This window comes from Oncorhynchus clarkii, unplaced genomic scaffold (genome assembly GCF_045791955.1).
Source record: "Oncorhynchus clarkii lewisi isolate Uvic-CL-2024 unplaced genomic scaffold, UVic_Ocla_1.0 unplaced_contig_2968_pilon_pilon, whole genome shotgun sequence".
In the NCBI taxonomy this organism is placed as follows: domain Eukaryota; kingdom Metazoa; phylum Chordata; class Actinopteri; order Salmoniformes; family Salmonidae; genus Oncorhynchus; species Oncorhynchus clarkii.
Window position 1 is genome coordinate 1 of NW_027258971.1, and position 6,282 is coordinate 6,282.

Genomic DNA, 6,282 nt, shown 5'->3' on the forward strand with positions numbered 1-6,282 from the left:
ACACACACACACACACACACACACACATATATAATCACACACACACTATATATATATATATATATATATATATATATATATATACATACAGTGCCTTGCGAAAGTATTCGGCCCCCTTGAACTTTGCGACCTTTTGCCACATTTCAGGCTTCAAACATAAAGATATAAAACTGTATTTTTTTGTGAAGAATCAACAACAAGTGGGACACAATCATGAAGTGGAACGACATTTATTGGATATTTCAAACTTTTTTAACAAATCAAAAACCAAAAAATTGGGCGTGCAAAATTATTCAGCCCCCTTAAGTTAATACTTTGTAGCGCCACCTTTTGCTGCGATTACAGCTGTAAGTCGCTTGGGGTATGTCTCTATCAGTTTTGCACATCGAGAGACTGAAATTTTTTCCCATTCCTCCTTGCAAAACAGCTCAAGCTCAGTGAGGTTGGATGGAGAGCATTTGTGAACAGCAGTTTTCAGTTCTTTCCACAGATTCTCGATTGGATTCAGGTCTGGACTTTGACTTGGCCATTCTAACACCTGGATATGTTTATTTTTGAACCATTCCATTGTAGATTTTGCTTTATGTTTTGGATCATTGTCTTGTTGGAAGACAAATCTCCGTCCCAGTCTCAGGTCTTTTGCAGACTCCATCAGGTTTTCTTCCAGAATGGTCCTGTATTTGGCTCCATCCATCTTCCCATCAATTTTAACCATCTTCCCTGTCCCTGCTGAAGAAAAGCAGGCCCAAACCATGATGCTGCCACCACCATGTTTGACAGTGGGGATGGTGTGTTCAGCTGTGTTGCTTTTACGCCAAACATAACGTTTTGCATTGTTGCCAAAAAGTTCCATTTTGGTTTCATCTGACCAGAGCACCTTCTTCCACATGTTTGGTGTGTCTCCCAGGTGGCTTGTGGCAAACTTTAAACAACACTTTTTATGGATATCTTTAAGAAATGGCTTTCTTCTTGCCGTAAAAATCGTAAAAATCCAAATAACTTCACAAATCTTCATTGTAAAGGGTTTAAACACTGCTTCCCATGCTTGTTAATGAAACAAACAATTAATGAACATGCACCTATGGAACGTTCGTTAAGACACTAACAGCTTACAGACGGTAGGCAATTAAACTTAGGACACTAAAGAGGCCTTTGTACTGATCCTTTCTACACCAAAAGAAAGATGCCCAGGGTCCCTGCTCATCTGTGTGAACAGGCATGCTGCAAGGAGGCATGAAGACTGCAGATGTGGCCAGGGCAATAAATTGCATTGTCTGTACTGTGAGACGCCTAAGACAGCGCAACAGGGAAACAGGGCGGACAGCTGATCGTCCTCGCAGTGGCAGACCACGTGTAACAACACCTGCACAGGATCGGTACATCCGAACATCACACCTGCGGGACAGATACAGGATGGCAACAACAACTGCCCGAGTTACACCAGGAACGCACAATCCCTCTATCAGTGCTCAGACTGTCCTCAATAGGCTGGACTGAGGGCTTGTAGGCCTGTTGTAAGGCAGGTCCTCACCAGACATCACTGGCAACAACGTTGCCTATGGGCACAAACCCACCGTCGCTGGACCAGACAGGACTGGCAAAAAGTGCACTTCACTGACAAGACGAGTTTTCGTCTCACCAGGGGTGATGGTCGGATTTGCATTTCTTGTCGAAGGAAGGAGCGTTTCACCGAGGACTGTACTCTGGAGCGGGATCGATTTGGAGGTGGAGGGTCCATCATGGTCTGGGGCGGTGTGTCACAGCATCATCGGACTGAGCTTGTTGAGCATTGCAGGCAATCTCAACGCTGTGCGTTACAGGGAAGACATCCTCCACCCTCATGTGGTACCCTTCCTGCAGGCTCATCCTGACATGACCCTCCAGCATGACAATGCCACCAGCCATGCTGCTCGTTCTGTGTGTGATTTCCTGCAAGACAGGAATGTCAGTGTTCCTCCATGGCCAGCGAAGAGCCCGGATCTCAATCCCATTGAGCACGTCTGGGACCTGTTGGATCAGAGGGTGGGGCTAGGGCCATTCCCCCCAGAAATGTCCGGGAACTTGCAGGTGCCTTGGCGGAAGAGTGGGGTGACATATCACAGCAAGAACTGGCAAATCTGGTGCAGTCCATGAGCAGGAGATGCACTGCAGTACTTAATGCAGCTGGTGGCCACACCAGATACTGACTGTTACTTTTGATTTTGACCCCCCCCCCCCTTTGTTCAGGGACACATTATTACATTTCTGTTGGTCACATGTCTGTGAAACTTGTTCAGTTTGTCTCTCAGTTGTTGAATCTTATGTTCATACAAATATTTACATGTTAAGTTTGCTGAAAATAAACGCAGCTGACAGTGAGAGGACGTTTCTTTTTTTGCTGAGATATATATATATATATATATATATTGCCTCCTAATATTGTACAATCTGTGTGTCACTTCATTGGCTGGCTAAATGCCAAAGTTGACTAGTTAGAGAGAGAGACTGTGAAGTACAGTGTAGTATGTACAGTATGGTGTGTAGAATAGTCACCAGTGTAGAGTATAGTGTGTGGAATAGTCACCAGTATACAGTATGGTGCCAAAGTATCCTTGGAACAGGAACATGACCGCCCCTGGACAGTGGTTAGCATCCATGAGAGTGACGGTCAACCTCTCCTTGCCTATATCATCCAGAGGCAACATGTTGGGTTCGCCCACCTCTAGAGGATGGATCCATCTCTCTCTGACCTGAACACAGGGAAGAGGAGAGGAGGCCTTATCACAAACTGAAGTATAGAGCACCTAAAAGCTAATCAACACTTTTGCAAATTAAAAAAGTAGATGCTACGCAGAGGGTGGTTGGTGGCACCTTAATTGGGGAGGACGGGCTCATGGTAATTGCTGGAGCGGAATTGGTGGAATGGGATCAAATACATGGTCTCAGTCGCTCCATTCCATCGCTCCATTCCAGCTATTACTATGAGCCGTCCTCCCTTCACCAGCCTCCACTGACGCTATGGTGTATACAGTCATTCATATTTCAAAAGCTAGCTCAAGAATTGGTAATGGCAAGCAAGAATAGTTTAAACAATTATCCCATATCTACATTCCTCATGTTGCCGTGTGTTTAATGTAGAATACAATTGATACTTTGTCTTTCACACCTGTAGTTTGAGTTTGAGCAGCGTGGCAGTAACCGGTGAACAGTAGATTGGTCTGTTGGCCCAGGTCGAGGTCAGGCTCACGGTATGGTCACTGTGCATATGGGACAGGAAGAACAGGCGGACATGCGGACACTTCCTGACCTGCCAGAAGTCCACAGCCAGTGGAGTATGGGGGATGAGTTTTCCATTCATTATCACAGCTCTGGAGTATCCTCCTGAGAAAAAGCCACTGTTAGCCATTCAAACTACTATAAAAACAGCTATTTGGCATACAACAAACATGGGTAATTATATATACACACACACAACAAACGTTGGTATATATATATATACACACACACACACTTGGCATACAACATGGGTAATATATATATATATATATACACACACACACACACCATACGCTAGTGTTGATATGAAATATGTAAATTGTGTGTTAATTGTATGGATAAAGGCAACATTGTTCTGCCCTCTAATTGACCTGTCAAAAGACTTTGATAGTGTTGATCACTCACTGCTAATTCAGAGGCTTTCTTCAACTGGTTCTCAACCAGGCTGCATGTAAAACCACACCCCAGTCCCAGGGATGTTTAAGTGGAAATTCCTTCAGTCTCGATTGAGTTAGTTAAAACTCCTTTTAGTTGTTAGTGGTTCTTCAATTGGATGTTTTGGTAGGTCAATTCAGAAAGCGGACCTTATTACTGATGAATATGTTCATTTATGAGCATGTTTTTCTTTCTGATTGCGTTTCATTTGTATTCTGATGTGTGTTGGGTATTTCTGTAATTTAGCGCTAATCTGTGAAATAGATATTGGTCTCACTATGACTCCATGATAAAATAGAGATTAAATAAACAAATAAAATGTAAATATATATTTCGCTAGTACTAGCTAACGTTAGCTATGCAAATATTAGATTATATACATCTCAAAACTAAATCAATTACATTGAGTGAAATATTACAACGGCTTGGACAATTAATGTGAATACTTGCATGCAAATGAAATGGTTGCGCTTGTCCACGTCACTGCAGGCTTCAGTTAAAAATCTATTTCCTCCTTCTTAGCGCACAGCCCTGGTAGCTCGCCGTGATCGTATAGTGGTTAGTACTCTGCGTTGTGGCCGCAGCAACCCCGGTTCGAATCCGGGTCACGGCATTGCGATACACAATGTCACGGCAAATGGGCTCTTTTTTTCCCCTCCCTGGAATAACTATAGTCTGGCTAAAACGAAAATGTTTGTTTAGCTAAACTTAATCACTGTCACTAGCCGGTTAATCAACCCTGCACCGTAGTGGCTGCAGGCCTTTGTACATGGACCACTGGTCAATGTAATAATGTTTACATACCGTTGTACCCGTTTCACATGAATATACACTGTATTATAGTCAAGGCCATCCTATTCAACTATTGCTGTAACGTTACATATACTATTATATCCACGTATTCTTCAGATACACTATATACACTGTATACACAAAACGTTACTGTCCATAATGATTATACATCCCATCTCATACATACATACTGCGGACTCCGACACTGTTCATCCTAATCTTTCAAAATTCCATTGATTGATTTGAACTGGCTAATTAACAAACAAGCAAATTATACCTGTTCCTAAACATCCGTGAACGAGCTTTTGAAGAAGAAAAAAAAAGAGAAACCGCTTAGCGGGCGTGTTTACGTCACTGCGTAGACATATGTGCACGTTTGAGTAGCCCAGAATCCCCTCCTTCCACACAGCCCTGGTAGCTCGCCGTGATCGTATAGTGGTTAGTACTCTGCGTTGTGGCCGCAGCAACCCCGGTTCGAATCCGGGTCACGGCATTGCGAATTCACAATGTCACGGCATAAGGGCTCTTTTTTTGGATTAGATAGATAAACTGAGAGCTAACTCATTTTGACATTAATAAGCCCTTTCGGAGGTTGACTAATTAGCGAACGTTACACATCGTGTTGCACAAGGAAAGAGACAAAAACTGTATCACTTCAGCTACGTAACGTTACGTTAGCTAGTTAACAAGAAAGACATGGACAATTCAAGCGGAACAGACAAATTAAACCAATACGTCAGGTTAGTTAGTCAACAGCTACCTGTGTATTTAACTAGTAAAGTGTCGAATGGGCTACGTTAGCTAAATCAAGACAACTAACATTAGCTATAGCAAGCTACTGAACGCTCAATTGCAATTTTGTCATGTGTGTTGTATTTCCCATCAAATTTAGCAACATAAGAGTGTAAACATTTGGACTCACAGGACTGTTACTTCCAATTCCAAAGATTCTGCCACATTGTTGTGAATGTGTTCCTGACTGTCCCACGCAACGTGACACACGCCGTGCCCCCTTTAGAAAAAAAAGAGCGGTAAGGTTCTTCTTCTGTTTTGGTATCAAGGCGTTTGCACATTTTGTTTGTGCATGTCGCCACCTACTGTCAGTTTGCTTGTATTCAATCACGTTACATTATGTGATACAAAAACGAAAAAGGAAAGGGAAATGGGGATACCTAGTCAGTTGTACAACTGAGTGTCTTCAACTGAAATGTGTCTTCCGCATGTAACCCAACCCTTCTGAATCAGAAAGGGGGGGGGTGGCTGCCTTAATCGACATCCACGTCTTTGGTGCCAGGGGAACAGTGGGTTAACTGCCTTGCTCTGGGACAGAACGACAGATTTTTAGCTTGTCAGCTCTGGGATTCGATCCAGCAACCTTTCGGTTACTGGCCCGACGCTCTAACCACGAAGGGGGAAATTAAATAATTGCACCACCATCTAACATCTATATACCACTATTACATACCACCATCTTTATACCACTATTACACACCACCAACTATATACCACTATTACACACCACCATCTATATACCACTATTACACACCACCATCTATATACCACTATTACACACCACCAACTAACATCTATATACCACTATTACACACTACCATCTATATACCACTATTACATACCACCAACTATATACCACTATTACATACCACCAACTATATACCACTATTACATACCACCAACTATATACCACTATTACACACCACCAACTATATACCACTATTACATACCACCAACTATATACCACTATTACACTCCACCATCTATATACCACTATTACACACCACC

The 6,282-nt window shown here is 42.7% G+C and overlaps 1 long non-coding RNA gene and 2 other non-coding genes across 3 annotated transcripts; 2 read left to right on the forward strand and 1 right to left on the reverse strand.

The window, feature by feature from the left end:
• Nucleotides 1-2,562: 2,562 nt before the first annotated feature.
• LOC139399255 (uncharacterized) lies at nucleotides 2,563-5,468 on the reverse strand. Its single transcript, XR_011631950.1, has 3 exons — nucleotides 5,405-5,468; nucleotides 3,146-3,360; nucleotides 2,563-2,729 (listed from the first exon to the last, which is right to left on the reverse strand). It is a non-coding gene; the product is annotated as an uncharacterized lncRNA (long non-coding RNA).
• trnah-gug (transfer RNA histidin (anticodon GUG)) lies at nucleotides 4,232-4,303 on the forward strand. The gene has a single exon. It is a non-coding gene; the product is annotated as a tRNA-His (tRNA).
• On the forward strand, nucleotides 4,904-4,975 carry trnah-gug (transfer RNA histidin (anticodon GUG)). Its single transcript has one exon. It is a non-coding gene; the product is annotated as a tRNA-His (tRNA).
• Nucleotides 5,469-6,282: the final 814 nt, after the last annotated feature.